The 19,239-nt window shown below is 35.8% G+C and overlaps 1 non-coding gene across 1 annotated transcript; it reads right to left on the reverse strand.

Annotated features, from left to right (window-relative positions):
- Positions 1-14,452: 14,452 nt before the first annotated feature.
- LOC120201239 lies at positions 14,453-14,613 on the reverse strand. Its single transcript, XR_005523636.1, has one exon. It is a non-coding gene; the product is annotated as a U1 spliceosomal RNA (small nuclear RNA).
- Between the last annotated feature and the right edge of the window lie 4,626 nt (positions 14,614-19,239).

Consider the following 19,239-nt stretch of genomic DNA (forward strand, 5'->3'; position numbering starts at 1 on the left):
ACAGTTATAGGTGCATGTTGTTAAATGCATATGTTACAGTTTTATATTAGTACTATGTGTGCAACCCACATAATTCATAATAAGTTTATGAACGACCATATCGACATTATGTGTGCAACCCACGAAATTCATAATAAGTTTATGAATGACTGTATTGACACTATGTGTGTAACCCACGAAATTCATAATAAGTTTATGAACGACAGTATAGGCAATATGTGTACAACCCACAAAATTCATAATAAGTTTATGAACAACCGTATCGGCACTATGTGTGCAACCCACGAAATTCATAATAAGTTTATGAACGACCGTATCGGCAATATGTGTGCAACCCACGGAATTCATAACAAGTTTATGAACGATCGTATCGATACTATATTTGTAACTCACGGAATTCATAATGAGCTTATGAATGACCATATCGGCACTACGTGTGCACCCCAAAGAACTTATAATGTTTTGAAAACAATAAATTCATATTTTGATAGTTATGATATATTGATGTATTGATTTCACCTCATTAGTGTTATTGTCTCACTAAGTAAATACTTAACATGTGTTTATTTCACGCATAGGTTTTAGCGAGCGGAGTAAGGAGTGCATCTGACATTGTCATTCAAGGGTCGCCTCATCAGTAACTGTATGACAACTATGTCCATTTTTGATGTTGTTAGTTGGCATGTAATACATTTATTATAATGCTCTGAAAAGTATTTGACTTATGATGATGTCAAAATTAAAGCTGTTAAAACCTTTAAGATATGTTTACATATTATAAGTAAATGGATGTTTTAGTTTTATTAAATTAAAATGATTTATGATTGGAAACAAAAAATTTTACTGGTTTTTCAAAAGTGGAAAGTTTTAAAAGTGATGTGACATCTATAAATCGTGTACGAAAACATATACGGGAATTGAGTGTTACAGTGAGTGCTTTAAAAATGGCTTATTTGAATACTCCCTCAACACATGTTCCATTTTTCACATGAATTCATTATCATGTTTGGACGGTGAAGATGAAAGTCTATTTAAGGTTTCTTGGATTGTGGATAGTTGTAGAAACTGATAAAGATCCACCAGAATTGAGACCAAATCCCACTCTTTCTCAATTCAGAGCTCATGATGAAGAAATGTTGAAGAAGGATAGAGTTCTAACATGTATTCACTTCGGGTTGGCAGACTATATTTTTACTAGCATTATGGATCTTGAAACACCTAAGAGTGTTTGGAATAAACTTAAAGAAACTTATGAAGGAGGTGATAGATTAAAGAAAACAAAGTTCTTAGACTTTGAAAAAAGAGTTTTCTATGGTGAAAATGAAGAACGATGAGTTAATCAAATATTTTTCAATTAGGTTGATGGATATTGTAAATCAAATTTGTCTTTATGATGAAGACTTACCGGGTGAGAAAGTGGTGGAGAAAGTCATGATCAGTTTTCCTCAAAGGTTCGACGCAAATATTTCATCTATTGAGGAATCTTGATGTCAAGATTAACCATTTATGATCTTGTTAACAAACTGGAAGCATAAGAATAAAGAGTGTTCATGCGAGCAAATAAGGTAAGTGAATGTGATTTCCTATCTACCCCACGAAAGAGCAAAGTTTAACAACCATGGGAAAACCTGAAGGCTCAAAGGGAAAGTTCTTTGGTTCTTTTCCTAGTGGTCAAAGTGTACCTTTCGTGATAAGCTTGGCCACATTGAAAAAAATTATATTGGAATAAGAAGAAGCAAGCAAAAAAGCAACCTCAACAGCAAGCAAAAGTCACTGAAGAGAACCAAGAGTAAGGCGAGCACTTGTTCATGGTTTCCCATGCTTTTGAACAAGCTCACAATTTTATTTGGCTTATGGATAGTGGGTGCAGTAGTCATATGACTCATGTGGAAGCATACTCCAATTCACTTGATCAGTCTTTTAAGATAAGTGTGAAGTTGGGAAATAGTGCTATGGTTCAAGTTCAATGCAAGGGTTCGATTTGTTTTAATACTCCTGAAGGTAAAAGAACTATTCACAATGTTATTTTTATTCATGATTTAGAACAAAGCATGTTGAGCATTCCTCAAATGATTAAAAGTGGATTCAATGTTCAGTTTAAGTGTGTTTGCAATATATTTAATGTTTGTGGTTTTAAGTTTTCTTAGCTAAAAATGAAAAACAATGGTTTCTATTTGAAGGTTGATGCTGATTGTGAACATGTTTGCTTAGAAAATGATGAATTTAATGATCTTTGACATAAAACAATGGGTCATTTTAACTTTAAAACCTTGAAGTACATGTAGTTGAATGGCTTTGTGACTGATTTACCAAAGTTGAATATCTATGATGAAAAGTGTGAAATTTGTCAGCTTGGAAAATCTAATAGGTTACCATTTTCCCATGATGAGAACTAATTTGAAGTTGGAATTGATACATTTCGACTTGTGTTTTCCAATGAAGACACATTCCTTGAATGGCAATAAGTACTTTGTGTTGTTCATTAATGATTTGACAAGAATGTATTGGGTTTTACTTCTTAAAATTTAAGCTAAATGTGTTAACAAATTTCAAAGAATTCAAAAAAACCTGCTAAAATCAAAGTGATTATAGATTGAAGGTTCTAAGAACAAACAATGGTGGTGAGTGTGTATCTAAGGAGTTTAATGATTTTTGTAAGAAAAATGGCATCCATCATCAGCTTATTGTTCCTCACACTCCTAAACAAAATGGAGTTTTTGAATAGAATTGTTTTAAACATGTCAAGATTTATGTTCATCTAAAAGCAACTTCCTAAGTTGTTTTGGGCAAAAGTTGTTGCTACCTCGGTGTACTTGTTGAATAGGCTAGCAACCAAGGTTATAAATAGGAAGACTTTCCTCAAAGTTTGGTATGGATTTAATCCATTTGTGAAACATCTTAAAGTATTTGGCTCAGTATGTTTCAATCGTATACTAGTCAACTTGAGGTCCAAACTAGATGAAAGGGCTTGGAAAGGGATTTTTATCTGTTATTTCTCTCAATTCAAGGGGTATAGGGTCTTCAATCTAGAAACCAAGAAGATTATAGGAACAAGAGATGTTACTTTTGATGAAGGTTCTTATTAAAATTGGGAGAAGAATGATGTACATAAGCATGACATCAAACCTTTGGTACAGTTGATGATGTTGAAAGTGATGAAACTAGAAATGATTTTGCCACGAAAAATACAACTGATGTTGAGGTTATTAAAACCAATACCTTAGTTGATGCGTATGAAAGGTGCAATTTCATCTTTGTTGAACCAACTAGTTGTAGTGTAGCTTCTAAGGTACCAGATTGAATCGATAAAATGAAGGCATAAGTTACTACAATTGAGAAAAATGATACATGGTTCTTGAATGATCGACTTGTTGACAAGAACGTTATAGGCATGAAATGGGTATATAGGACCAAGTTCAATCCTGATGGGACTATGTTCAAGCATAAGGAAAGGTTGGTGGTAAAAGGGTATGCACAGATAACTGGAGTTGATTATGGTGACACGTTTTCACTTTTTGCCAGACTTGACACCATCAAATTGTTCATTGCTATAACTGGTCAAATATGATAGAGTGTATTCCATTTGGATGTAAAGTTTGCTCTATTAAATGGAGAGCTTGAAGAAAACATATATGTGAGTCAACCTGAAGTTTTTTTAGTTGCTGGAAAGGAGCATCAAGTGTACAAGCTCAAGAAAGCTCTTTATGGCATATAACAAGCACCAAGGGCCTGGTATTATTGAATTAATTCCTATTTGTAGAAATTAGGATTTCAAAGGAGCATCATTGAATCTAATTTTTATCTAAAGAAATGTGAGAATGTTGATTTGCTTGTTGTTTCTCTCTATGTTGATGATCTACTTGTAATGGGAAGCAATGTTGAAGTTGTTTCAACATTCAAGTCAAGTATGCAAGAGGAATTTGAGATGTCTAATCTTGGCTTGATGAGTTACTTTCTTGGCATGGAAATAAATCAAAATGAGGCTAGTATCTTTATTTCACATCAAAAATATACCTTATATGTTCTAAGTAAATTCAAGTTGGAATCATGCAAAGGAGTTGATTCACCATTGCCTCTTAACTTAAAGTTGCAAAGAATAATGGTGAGAAGCTTAAGGATCCTTCTACTTTCAAAAGCATAGTTGGAAGTCTGCTTTATTTGACAGTAACACAACTAGATTTGATGTTTCCTACAACGTTGTAATCAAGTTTCCTGAGTTCACAAATTGATGTTCATTTGGGTATAGCTAAGAGGGTTCTTATGTATGTGAAAAGCACAATGTGTGGGGCTAAATTATTTCAAGATTGGTAGTATTTTGTTGAATGGATACTCTGATAGTGATTGGGCTGGAAGTTTGGATGATATAAAAAGTACATTTGGATATGTTTTTAACCTTGGTTAAGGTGCAATCTGTTGGAGTTCAAAGAAGCAACAAGTTGTGGCTCAATCAACTGCTAAAGCTAAATACATTGCTACTGCAACAAATCAAGCAATTTGGTTGCGAAATTTTCTTTTTTGATCTTGGATTTAAGAAAAAGGTGCTATTGTTCTACTTTGTGACAACAAGTATGCTATAGCAATTACTGAAAATCCAATTCAACATGGTAGAACAAATCACATAAATTTAACGTTCCATGCAATTCGTGAAGCTGAGAATAATTTGCAGATTAAGTTGGAATTTTGTTATTCATAATTGCATGTTGCTGAATTGATGACAAAAACTCTTTCGAGAAACACGAGCTTGGTATATCCAATATCAATCTCAAGGTGGAGTGCTTAAGTATTGAGTCTGATATTAGAAATCATATATATTTGGTATGACAACTGTAATGTTGTTTATTGGTTGTTTTTTGAGTTTGTTTTAAGTTAAGTGTTGTTTTTACACTTAACAGCTGTAATTTTATTTTTAGACATGTTTTACTTTGTAATCATGTTTAAAATGGCTTTATTAGAATGGTTGAAAGTGCAATCTGATGCATCTCTATCTTTGTTCAATCTTGTTTTGATCTTCTGTATTCATTTCTATTTGTTTTCTTCTCTTCCTCTCCTTTGTGCTTTAAAGTTTGTTTTCTTAGATTAACATTAGAATTACCTTGGATCCAAAGGCACCAAATTATCAGGAATTATATCTTTGAGAGGTTTAAGAAGCTTATTGTTTCTCAGCTCAAATAACATTAATCCCTTATCAAATTTTTGCTTCACGATTCATCTGTTGAAAATCACTGCCTTGTTAGAACAATTGAAAAGCTTAATATTTGTGCAGTAAATTGATGAAGAAACTGTAACCCCCCAGACCGATGCAGGTAGCCCGATCCGATCCAGGAAGTCACATTAGGGCCACCGGAGCGACCCACTGTAAAAATAGCAGAAAATTTAAATCTTTTTATCCGAACATGTAAACTTATAAAATCATTTGTCACTATTTAAAAATAAAACATATTTCCAGACTCGTATATAAATCAAAATACAATTACATGCCCCCTATTCACATGTACCATACTCTGCTACAACGCCGGAAAAACTCCCTTACCGAAGTCGATAGATGCACTGGTACAATTCTTTTAACCTGAAAATGTGAGTAATAGAGTGAGCTTCAAAAAGCTCAGTAATACAAAACTACCAGATGATGCTGAAAAACGTGCAGATACAGATAAACATATTTTCCTTATTGGTTCAGATATTTACAGATCTTTATGTTGAGCTGAGGTTCATTGATATCGCATGTAGTAACAAATAGTATTCATTTTCAGATGGAAATATTTCGGATGTCTAGGTTCAGGAGATCAGAACAGGTTTTCTAGTGTGTTCCCAAAAATCATGTAACTTTTTAGATCTTTTTTAAAAACATATATATATATACCCCCATCCAACAAGTCCAAGTTGTGTAGGTTCCCCAGAACCATACACCCACCATCAAGTCCAGTTGGCCCTGAGCACACAGCCGAGGAACCGTAAATAAGGCCCTGAGCACACAGCCGAGGAGCCTCCAGGTATACTTCCTCCAACATTACCCCCCAAGTAAGATATGTCCGTCCGTAAACAGATATATCAAAAATCAAAACATAAATCAGGTCAAGTATCATATCAGAAATCAGGTCAAGTAACAGATCAGAATCCAAGTCAGATATCAGATCAGAATCCATGTCAAGTATCAAATCAGAAATCAAATCGAAAATCAGGTAAAATATTCATGTGAGTAGGGAACACACCAGAATTTACAGATAGTATTCAAAGATATTGGATAATCTTAACAAGTAGGGGAACACGTATCTTTAGTATACCGATAGAATATCGAAATTATGAATCACTATTGAAAGAGTTCAATAACTGACAGAATCATCAGTTATTCAGAAAGTGACTTGAGCTGATAAGGAAGAAATGAAGGTTCAGGACATTTATATTATCTATCGATTGATCGAATTATCGGACAACTCTTAGATGAATAGTTTCCAGAACTAATGCCTGTCGATTGGTCAATTCATTGTTCTTCCAGGGTATTTACTCTTTAATACCACAATTCTTGTCCATAGACCATTTTCGGAATCATTGTTGAATAGATCTTCCAATGTCTTTATTTCATTTCCACACTTCTACAATATCATGAAATGCTGACGTACTTGATTAATTTGTTCAAACTCATTGTAATTGTACACTACGTAAACTCATCAGAGTTTCCAGACTTATCCAAGTCACTTACTAAATCCTCAGTCATTGAAGTTACCTATTTCATTTAGCAGTCATCTCTATTCCAGTTACTTCAGGATTTTCCAGAGTAATTCAAACGTTCCTGAATTTCAGATACATGTTGTACTTCCATTCCATTCAATTTGGTCTTCATGGTTGATTGTCGAACAAACGTCCAATTCTTAGTACTGAATACAATCTAAAGCTGAGTTGAATACTTCCAAAATTTATCATCGAGCCAAACTTGAGAAGATGAACACATGTTCCAGTAATATCTATGTCATTCAGGTATTGACATAGCTTTAGGGTTGATCTATTCACTTGAATTGTTTTCCATTACCTTTAAAGGTAGTCCAATACTTATCTTACTTGGATTCCTTAATTAATCCAAGACATTTACTTAATTTAGGCCATAAGGGTATTTTGGTAATTTTGATGTTCAGTTTTATTCCATTCATTTCAGAGCTCGAGGATATTCAATCATTCTTGAGCTTGGTGATATTCTTGGGTCATTTCTATTACAGGGGTATTTTGGTCATTTTATAGATTCACGGTATTTCAATATTTTCCTTCCATCCGATCTTATTATTTAATTCAATCTTATCATTTACTTCAGTCCTTTCGAACAATTCTGACAGCAGAATACCCCCGATAAATTACTCTTCCAGTATTTACTCATTATTCGAATATTTTCAGGTCAAGTGTCTTCTCAGACTTTACAAACGGAATATCATAAATTTTCCTGCACTAAGTCGGGATCTTAACAATTAAATCCGTACTTAATCGAGTTAAGTACGAATCCTCTAAGTATTTTCTCATTCAGAGTCATCTCAGACTATTCTACCTCTTAAGGGCATTTCCGTAATTTCTTAACCAGATAAGTTCGATATTAGCTCTTAACGAAAATAATATAATTTAGAGATCCTATGATTAATTGCTTTCTTGAACAATCTCTGATCTTGAAATAATTCCCTTAACACACTTCTAGTATCTTGCATAAACCCTCTTGGGGTTAAAACCGGTTATCCATAATGTCTACGTATAACTATCATTTCTTATGCACATCAATATTTTTATCAGATCAATATGTCTGTAAAATCCTCTTATCTAACTTCCATATTCCAATCTTGTCTTTTTATAACACAAGGGTATTTTCGTAATTTTACCCTACCGGAGTATTTTCATAAATTCACATCCAAATGCCTTTAACATTAACCTTTGATGAAATAAATTATAAGTTACATATCCAGGTTGATTTCTTTACCACTAAGCACATAACTTGTAATTTAATTCTAGCAATCCCTTAATTTCTTATAAAAGTCATCTGAACCATAATCAATTACTGAACCTTTTTACCGTATTCAGATCGAGTGTAGAACTTCATTAATTACACATATGAGACCAAACATTTCCATTCATGCATTTACCAATACCAACATGTTCTATAAAGCATAAAGAGGTAGTAAAGTATTACCTCGATTTCCGTGCAATACTGATCGACCATAAAAATTCCATTCGAACGCCTTTGATCTTCAATTCAACTTCCAATAATTCCTCAGATACATATCAACATAAATTATATCAGAAACGGAGCTTAATTACGATAAACGGATCGAATCGGGTGATAAATCAGTGAAAGACGGCTTACCGAGTTTGAATTTGGCGAAACGGACTTCGGATTTGGATTCAGGACGTTGAAAGCATAAAATATGACTTTTCAAAAATTTGGAATTTTCGGTCAAAATCAAAGTCAACGGGTTTGACTGACAATTTCGAGGCCTTCGGGTTCGAATTTCGAAAAACGGACAGCGGAATCGGATTTGGAACGTCGAAAAATGTCAGGATAGGTATACTCGGTCGAAGTCAAAGGTCGTTTAATGCCCGATCAAAGCCAGTCAAAGTTTTGGTCAACAGTGGTCAACTCCGGTCAACGGTCAACGGTCAACGGTCAACGGGTCGGGTCAACGGGTCGGGTCGGGTCAACGGGTCGGGTCGGGTAAACGGGTCGGGTCGGGTTATGACCGGTCAAACCGGTCAAAACAGTTCCAAAACCGGTCAAACCGGTCACTTTTCCCTTCCCCACGCGCAGTGGCGGCGCGTGGGGGCGCGTGAACAGTGATAAAATCCCGGAAAAAATTCTAAAAATTATTTTGAGCGATTTCGAGATACTTACAAAGCTCGGTTCACAATTTTGAACGGCGGAGAGCTCGATTTCAACAAATCGAGAAGTTTGACCGGTTCACCTCCCAACGCGCCGCCGCCGCCGGAGAAAAAGGAGAACACCGGTGGACTCGGAACGGCACAAGGAACACGATGGTGCGGGAGGTGTCGTAAACAGATGACCCGATCGTTGTGAATCGATGAAAAACCAACTAAAATCGAGTTATTACCGACGATACTTCCGACTGAAATTCACGACGAACGGCGATGATTCACGACGAAAGGTTTGAGGGGTTTTGTTCCTCGGTTGACAACGAACACGATGGTTGTTTCGGCTCGTCGTTTGGAGGTCGGACGGCGAGTAGATCGGAGTTGGAAGTTGGGTTGCTGGAGAAGGGAAATCTGGAAAATTTCTGCTGCCTGCGCACGAGAATCAGATTTATAATTCAACATATTAAAAAAATGGTTAAATCATGGGTTTAGCCACTGAACTTTCTGCACTTCTGAAAACGGTCTGCCAACTTTAGAACTTTACAATTTAATCCCCTGTTTCTTTCAAAATACCAAATTAAATCCACCAATTTATATTTTCTTAAATTTAGCCCCTAAATTGGGGTGTTACAATTCTCCCCTCCTTAAAAAAATTTCGTCCTCGAAATTCATTCATTTCACATAATTGCATAAATGAAACTTCCATCAGTTCTTTCAAATCTATCAATAGCTTTTATAAAAGTACGATTACTCCACTTATCCTTAACCAGCTGAGCATACATTCTTATCATAAATTTTTCCTTATTTCAATAAAAGAATTTAAAATTTTCTCGAGTAATCAATCTCTTCAGAATTCTCCCTCAGTCCAAGTAAATAATCAGAACAACTTTATTCTTGTGAAATCAATTCAGCATTGGATACGTGAATAGGCTCGTAGAGCAGCAACATATCTCAATTTCATTTCCGGAGTCGAGTCAGAAATTCTCAGATGAATAACTCTCACATGACTCATGAGATACTTTACAGCGTTTAGACAGATGTTACTGGTATTCCTTTTTGTACAAGTATAGCCTTAGCATATAGAAACTTTGGTTTACTCAATACAGATAGGGACTCAGCCCTGGAGTTCCGGCTCAGAGAGGTACGATTGCAGTCTAGGGGCATGTACTGATCAGACATATTTTGACATTCGACCGGCCGGTCTAACTTGAAAATTTTTGACTCAAACCATAGCTCTGATACCACTAAATGTAACCCCCCAGACCGATGCAGGTAGCCCGATCCGATCCAGGAAGTCACATTAGGGCCACCGGAGCGACCCACTGTAAAAATAGCGGAAAATTTAAATCTTTTTATCCGAACATGTAAACTTATAAAATCATTTGTCACTATTTAAAAATAAAACATATTTCCAGACTCGTATATAAATCAAAATACAATTACATGCCCCCTATTCACATGTACCATACTCTGCTACAACGCCGGAAAAACTCCCTTACTGAAGTCGATAGATGCACTGGTACAATTCTTTTAACCTGAAAAGGTGAGTAATAGAGTGAGCTTCAAAAAGCTCAGTAATACAAAACTACCAGATGATGCTGAAAAACGTGCAGATACAGATAAACATATTTTCCTTATTGGTTCAGATATTTACAGATCTTTATGTTGAGCTGAGGTTCATTGATATCGCATGTAGTAACAAATAGTATTCATTTCAGATGGAAATATTTCGGATGTCTAGGTTCAGGAGATCAGAACAGGTTTTCTAGTGTGTTCCCAAAAATCATGTAACTTTTTAGATCTTTTTTAAAAACATATATATATACCCCATCCAACAAGTCCAAGTTGTGTAGGTTCCCCAGAACCATACACCCACCATCAAGTCCAGTTGGCCCTGAGCACACAGCCGAGGAACCGGTAAATAAGGCCCTGAGCACACAGCCGAGGAGCCTCCAGGTATACTTCCTCCAACATTACCCCCCAAGTAAGATATGTCCGTCCGTAAACAGATATATCAAAAATCAAAACATAAATCAGGTCAAGTATCATATCAGAAATCAGGTCAAGTAACAGATCAGAATCCAAGTCAGATATCAGATCAGAATCCATGTCAAGTATCAAATCAGAAATCAAATCGAAAATCAGGTAAAATATTCATGTGAGTAGGGAACACACCAGAATTTACAGATAGTATTCAAAGATATTGGATAATCTTAACAAGTAGGGGAACACGTATCTTTAGTATATCGATAGAATATCGGAATTATGAATCACTATTGAAAGAGTTCAATAACTGACAGAATCATCAGTTATTCAGAAAGTGACTTGAGCTGATAAGGAAGAAATGAAGGTTCAGGACATTTATATTATCTATCGATTGATCGAATTATCGGACAACTCTTAGATGAATAGTTTCCAGAACTAATGCCTGTCGATTGGTCAATTCATTGTTCTTCCAGGGTATTTACTCTTTAATACCACAATTCTTGTCCATAGACCATTTTCGGAATCATTGTTGAATAGATCTTCCAATGTCTTTATTTCATTTCCACACTTCTACAATATCATGAAATGCTGACGTACTTGATTAATTTGTTCAAACTCATTGTAATTGTACACTACGTAAACTCATCAGAGTTTCCAGACTTATCCAAGTCACTTACTAAATCCTCAGTCATTGAAGTTACCTATTTCATTTAGCAGTCATCTCTATTCCAGTTACTTCAGGATTTTCCAGAGTAATTCAAACGTTCCTGAATTTCAGATACATGTTGTACTTCCATTCCATTCAATTTGGTCTTCATGGTTGATTGTCGAACAAACTCCAATTCTTAGTACTGAATACAATCTAAAGCTGAGTTGAATACTTCCAAAATTTATCATCGAGCCAAACTTGAGAAGATGAACACATGTTCCAGTAATATCTATGTCATTCAGGTATTGACATAGCTTTAGGGTTGATCTATTCACTTGAATTGTTTTCCATTACCTTTAAAGGTAGTCCAATACTTATCTTACTTGGATTCCTTAATTAATCCAAGACATTTACTTAATTTAGGCCATAAGGGTATTTTGGTAATTTTGATGTTCAGTTTTATTCCATTCATTTCAGAGCTCGAGGATATTCAATCATTCTTGAGCTTGGTGATATTCTTGGGTCATTTCTATTACAGGGGTATTTGGTCATTTTATAGATTCACGGTATTTCAATATTTTCCTTCCATCCGATCTTATTATTTAATTCAATCTTATCATTTACTTCAGTCCTTTCGAACAATTCTGACAGCAGAATACCCCCGATAAATTACTCTTCCAGTATTTACTCATTATTCGAATATTTTCAGGTCAAGTGTCTTCTCAGACTTTACAAACGGAATATCATAAATTTTCCTGCACTAAGTCGGGATCTTAACAATTAAATCCGTACTTAATCGAGTTAAGTACGAATCCTCTAAGTATTTTCTCATTCAGAGTCATCTCAGACTATTCTACCTCTTAAGGGCATTTCCGTAATTTCTTAACCAGATAAGTTCGATATTAGCTCTTAACGAAAATAATATAATTAGAGATCCTATGATTAATTGCTTTCTTGAACAATCTCTGATCTTGAAATAATTCCCTTAACACACTTCTAGTATCTTGCATAAACCCTCTTGGGGTTAAAAACCGGTTATCCATAATGTCTACGTATAACTATCATTTCTTATGCACATCAATATTTTTATCAGATCAATATGTCTGTAAAATCCTCTTATCTAACTTCCATATTCCAATCTTGTCTTTTTATAACACAAGGGTATTTTCGTAATTTTACCCTACCGGAGTATTTTCATAAATTCACATCCAAATGCCTTTAACATTTAACCTTTGATGAAATAAATTATAAGTTACAGATCCAGGTTGATTTCTTTACCACTAAGCACATAACTTGTAATTTAATTCTAGCAATCCCTTAATTTCTTATAAAAGTCATCTGAACCATAATCAATTACTGAACCTTTTTACCGTATTCAGATCGAGTGTAGAACTTCATTAATTACACATATGAGACCAAACATTTCCATTCATGCATTTACCAATACCAACATGTTCTATAAAGCATAAAGAGGTAGTAAAGTATTACCTCGATTTCCGTGCAATACTGATCGACCATAAAAATTCCATTCGAACACCTTTGATCTTCAATTCAACTTCCAATAATTCCTCAGATACATATCAACATAAATTATATCAGAAACGGAGCTTAATTACGATAAACGGATCGAATCGGGTGATAAATCAGTGAAAGACGGCTTACCGAGTTTGAATTTGGCGAAACGGACTTCGGATTTGGATTCAGGACGTTGAAAGCATAAAATATGACTTTTCAGAAATTTGGAATTTTCGGTCAAAATCAAAGTCAACGGGTTTGACTGACAATTTTGAGGCCTTCGGGTTCGAATTTCGAAAAACGGACAGCGGAATCGGATTTGGAACGTCGAAAAATGTCAGGATAGGTATACTCGGTCGAAGTCAAAGGTCGTTTAATGCCCGATCAAAGCCAGTCAAAGTTTTGGTCAACAGTGGTCAACTCCGGTCAACGGTCAACGGGTCAAGGGTCAACGGTCAACGGGTCGGGTCAACGGGTCGGGTCGGGTCAACGGGTCGGGTCAACGGGTCGGGTCGGGTAAACAGGTCGGGTCGAGTTGTGACCGGTCAAACCGGTCAAAACAGTTCCAAAACCGGTCAAACCGGTCACTTTTCCCTTCCCCACGCGCAGTGGCGGCGCGTGGGGGCGCGTGAACAGTGATAAAATCCCGGAAAAATTTCTAAAAATTATTTTGAGCGATTTCGAGATACTTACAAAGCTCGGTTCACAATTTTGAACGGCGGAGAGCTCGATTTCAACAAATCGAGAAGTTTGACCGGTTCACCTCCCAACGCGCCGCCGCCGCCGGAGAAAAAGGAGAACACCGGTGGACTCGGAACGGCACAAGGAACACGATGGTGCGGGAGGTGTCGTAAACAGATGACCCGATCGTTGTGAATCGATGAAAAACCAACTAAAACCAAGTTATTACCGACGATACTTCCGACTGAAATTCACGACGAACGGCGATGATTCACGACGAAAGGTTTGAGGGGTTTTTGTTCCTCGGTTGACAACGAACACGATGGTTGTTTCGGCTCGTCGTTTGGAGGTCGGACGGCGAGTAGATCGGAGTTGGAAGTTGGGTTGCTGGAGAAGGGAAATCTGGAAAATTTCTGCTGCCTGCGCACGAGAATCAGATTTATAATTCAACATATTAAAAAATGGTTAAATCATGGGTTTAGCCACTAAACTTTCTGCACTTCTGAAAACGGTCTGCCAACTTTAGAACTTTACAATTTAATCCCCTGTTTCTTTCAAAATACCAAATTAAATCCACCAATTTATATTTTCTTAAATTTAGCCCCTAAATTGGGGTGTTACAGAAACAGAAGAGAATAATTTCATTGCAAAATATGTCAAGTTGTTTGCATCTATTTGTGTTATAAGAAAACAATAGTTTGCTTTAACAATCTTGCAAGGCTTAAAATGAACAATAGACAGATAACTAATCATTAGCATGTTTGTCTAAAGTTTTAACTTGCGTTTGAAGGGGTCACGTGAACACATGCCCTAACTATCACAAATTATGATGTAGGCTCTCTCACTTGGGGAGAGCATAGGAGAGCACCCCTCCTAAGTGCAATGGAGATCATTAGACTAAGCCATGAAACTTATTGATAGTATGCCAACCCCATCTAGGTAAGTATATTGCTATGTGGCTAGGTGTCTATTTTTTAGCTCCAACTTGTGGTTCTTACTCTTTTTTACTTAATATGGGATTAATGCTTCATCATGATTCTCTACATCCCTGTTGGCTGGTGAGGTTTGAATAAAGCTCCCAAACAAATTTACGAAGGGCATATAAAACTCGTAAACAAATTAGAATATGTTTCCCTGTTTCTTTATCTCACTAATAAAAAATGGTTATAAATCGACATGGACTCTCTTTCAATGATGAATAGTGTCATATGAAATAAGTTATATATCAGACATCAATTCTCTTTCAAATGATCATATTAGACTTTCATTTGCCAAAGATATCACAAAAGTAAGTTGTTTTTCATCTTCCTTAATGGAGTTTTATTTGTGTTTAATCAAAGAAAACTATTGCTAGCAATAAAATTGATGATTTTGTTTTGTCTGAAAATAATATTTGAATGTTAAAACATAACCAATGTATCTAAACAAAGTTGTAGATGAATGCGTCATGTATGAATCGAATTGTACTAAACTTATAGTTGATGAACCATGTTTTGTTCCTTGTTCTAATTTCTAGGTTAGGTAAATGATCAGAAACCATGTCACATAAACTTTCGAGATGGATGCCTTACTTGTAGATAATTCAAACCTTCAAACCCCTAGACCCTATTCCAATTAGGTGCATAAACAAAAAACCATGTCACATATAAACTATTGAGATGGTAATATTTACAGAAAATTTAAGCCTCAAACCATATTTCACTATGTATATGATCAGTAACCATTGCAGATAATTTTATCCCTAATCCTAATATAAATAGTCAAACCAAACAATTTAGCTAAAAGATTGGACGAGGGCTACATGAACACAGGCCCCAAGTGCCATAAATTATGACGTAGGCTCTCCCACTTTGGATAGACCTTAGGTGAGCACTCCTCCTAAGTGCAATAGTTGCAAGATGGATCTTTCATTTATCTCCTCTTTTATGTTGACGATATGTTGATCACTTCGAAGAGCCAAAACGAGATAGACAAATTAAAGGCTCGGTTGAATCAATAGTTTGAGATGAAATGTCTAGATGAGGCCAAAAAGATTCTCGGTATGGAGATAAGTAGAGATAGGCAGAGAGGCAAGCTTTGTTTGACTCAGAAGCAATATCTGAGAAAGGTATTACAATGTTTTGGCATGAATGAAAATGTCAAACATTTGAAAGTTTGATGTATGCAATGGTGTGTACGTTTCCTGACATTTCACATGTAGTTGGAGTTGTGACCAAGTACATGCATAATACTAGAAAAAGAACATTGGCAAGATGTGAAATGGATTCTATAGTACCTCCAACAAACCGTAGATGTTGGTTTAGTTTTTTGTACAGGATAAAACACTTAGTCAATTGATAGTTGGATACGTTGATTCCGACTATGTTGGTGATTTGGATAAGCGTCGATCAACTATTGGGTATTTGTTTACTCTTGCTAAAGCCCCATTGAGTTGGAAGTCTACTTTACAGTCTACAGTGACTTTGTCTACTACATAGGCAGAGTATATAGTAGTTTTAGAGGCTGTGAAAGAAGCAATTTGGCTTAACAGGTTGATGGATGACTTGGGAGTTGTTCAAAGTCACATTAGTCTCTATTGTGATAGTCAGAGCGCTATTCACTTAGCGAAAAATCAAGTCTACTATTCAAGGACTAAGCATATCGACATGAGGTATCACTTTTTGCGTGAGATCTTTGAAGAATGAATTATTATACTTCAAAAGATTGCAACAGCAAAAAATCATGCAGATATGATGACCAAGGTTGTAACAATAATCAAGTTCAATAATTGTTTGAACTTAATTAACATCCTGAAAGTTTGAGCACTTTCGGGCATACGACGCTTGTGAGCGCAATTAGAGGCACTACATAATGACAACTTCATCAAATTTGAGGAGTTAAAGGATTTGAGTAGGTTTGGAAATATCAAGCCAAAGTGAAGATTTGTTATGTGTGGCTTGTATATATACAAGTTACAAGTTGAATAATCAGTGTTGGTCAAAATTGGTAGTCATCAAAGAATTCAAATTTTCTACAACTAAAAAAATTTAAGTTTGATTTTGCTACATAAGTTGGCTACACATATTGACAAGTTGTCAACTTGTATACATGAAAAATTATCATTTGGTCTCTAAACTATTAGGTTATTTGCAAAGTTGGTCCTTGATAATTAAGTAGGTTTGGAAATATCAAGCCAAAGTGAAGAGTTGTTAAATGTGGCTTGTATATTTACAATATACAAGTTGAAATCAACAAGTGTTAGTCAAAATTGAAAGCCATCAAAAAATTCAAATTCAATTTTGTTACCATTAAAGAATTTGAGTTTGATTTTGCTACATAAGTTAGCCATACAAATTGACAAGTTGATTCAAGTTGACAAGTCACAAGTTGATAACTTATCAACTTGAATCAACTTGTCAATTTGTATAACCAACTTATATAGCAAAATCAAACTCAAATTCTTTAGTGGTAGCAAAATTGAATTTAAATTCTTTGATGGCTATCAATTTTGACAACACTTGTTGATTATTCAACTTGTATCTTGTTAATATACAAGCCACACATAACTAACTAGGCCATAAACCTTATAAATCACCCATTAACCCAGTCCAAGTAAGTATGGTCCAGCGAAGCTAGTTGCCTCTTATTTATAAAGCCCCGCTCGTTCTCCCTTCTCTTCCTTGGCCGATGTGAGATTAGTTCTTTATCATAAATAGTTCTGTGTATGAATTTTCCCTGCTTACTGGTGAGACTGAATGAAGCCACGAAGGATTCACAAAGAATACATAAAACTTTAAATAAATTAGAATCTGTTTCCTTGTTTCTTTATCTGCTGAAAATGGTTGTAAAGCAGACATGGACTCGGTTTCGAATTGTCATAACCAAAATGAGATATCAGAGTCTGCAAAAGCTTTCCTCATGGCTGCCAAGAACGGATCTCTGCTGAAAAGTTAGTATCTTCCATGGATGCCAAGAACGGATCCAGTTCATACGTATTATTTTCAATATTCTCTTGCTTTTGCGGTGAGGCAATCCAATTTGCAGGACAACAACCAAGCATAACTTGGCTTCAACAGGTATGATTTGAAAATTTTCAGAATTTGGGCCTTTTTTTTGTTGCTATAAACGTTCATCCAAATTACTTGCTTTTGCAGTGAGATAGTTCACTGGCCATGGCAATAACTTGGATGATTTGAGAATGTTTACAAGGCACAATCACCAACCTAAAATTCCCAGGAATTATCTGTGAGAGTTTCAAGAAGTTTTTTTTTGTTTCTCAGCTCAGATAAGATTAATCCCTTTTCAACATTGAAGATTTCAGAAAGTGTTAATGGGACATTTGATGTTTAATCATCCCTGTAAGATCATCCAAGCTTCGAGGAATTTCACCCTTGAGGTTGCTGTAATGTTGTTGGAGAGGTCTAGGATTCGGAGACTGCTAAGACTCACATATCAACGAATGTTGATCCATCAATGGAATTGTTCCTAAGATCAAGTACTTGAAGAGAGGACAATTGAGAGAAGAAATCTGGGAATTCACCACTGATATTGTTGTCATGAAGATCAAGGTGTCATGAAGATAACTTACCCTTCGGTTCGATCTCGAGATTGTTGTTCCAATGCTGATCTGTTTCCTCCAAGGTGCAACTTCTAGTTCTTCAACTCCTTGAGGTCAAATAGCCATGTTGGTACCTCACCAGACAGCATATCGTTCTCCAGATGAAATGTCTACAGCTTCCTCAGCATCGGTATCGACGATGGGATTTCGCCACTCAAACAGTTCTTGCTCAAGTCTAATGTTGTTAGATTCACCAAGTTCCCAATGTCGACTGGAATCTCCATCGAAAGTTCATTGTTCTGCAGGATTAAAACTCCAAGCTTAGTTAGCTGCAATATTGAAGCTCAACTACTTCAAACTTGTAAGACCAACATCATCATTAGGTAATTCCCTATCAATCATATTACCATTGATATCAAGATGCACCAGTTCACTCAAATATCCCACTCCAATCCCTGAAATTTCACCTTGTATGGAATTGTAGGAAATGTCGAGCGACATCAAGATCTTAATCCGGAAAATCAATGCTAAAACAGCTGGAGTCTTTGCTGGTGTGGGAAAAACACTGGATAGATTCAGACGAATCACTTGTTGTGAAGATTAACTGGAACTACATTCCACCAGAGCCCACTGACAACGTCTTGAACTGGAATTCCATGTCTCTAAGCCACCAAGAAACAAATCTGTGGGAGCTGTCAGCTGTGTCTCTCATTGAGCTGCAAACTAGTATATCCTTGAACTCCAAGAGAGCTTCTCGTTGATCATGAAGGCATGGAAAGGAACCAACGAAGCTAAGACTTTGACCAAAAACTACATAGTATGATTTAGAAAGAATGCTTAAATTTGCCATCTTTTTAGCTTTTTGATGTTGAGTTTTCTTCACCTAAATCTGCTTCTGATTGATATCTGATTCAGACATGGTAGTCAAAGGGTGAGTCTGTTTCTAATGCAAAATATTGATGGGAAAGTGAAGAGAAATTGCATTTTTCCAGTAGGAAGGAATAATTTGTATTTATAGAGAGATGATTATGCTTCC

This window comes from Hibiscus syriacus, unplaced genomic scaffold (genome assembly GCF_006381635.1).
Source record: "Hibiscus syriacus cultivar Baekdansim isolate YM2019G1 unplaced genomic scaffold, ASM638163v2 tig00007058_pilon, whole genome shotgun sequence".
NCBI lineage: Eukaryota > Viridiplantae > Streptophyta > Magnoliopsida > Malvales > Malvaceae > Hibiscus > Hibiscus syriacus.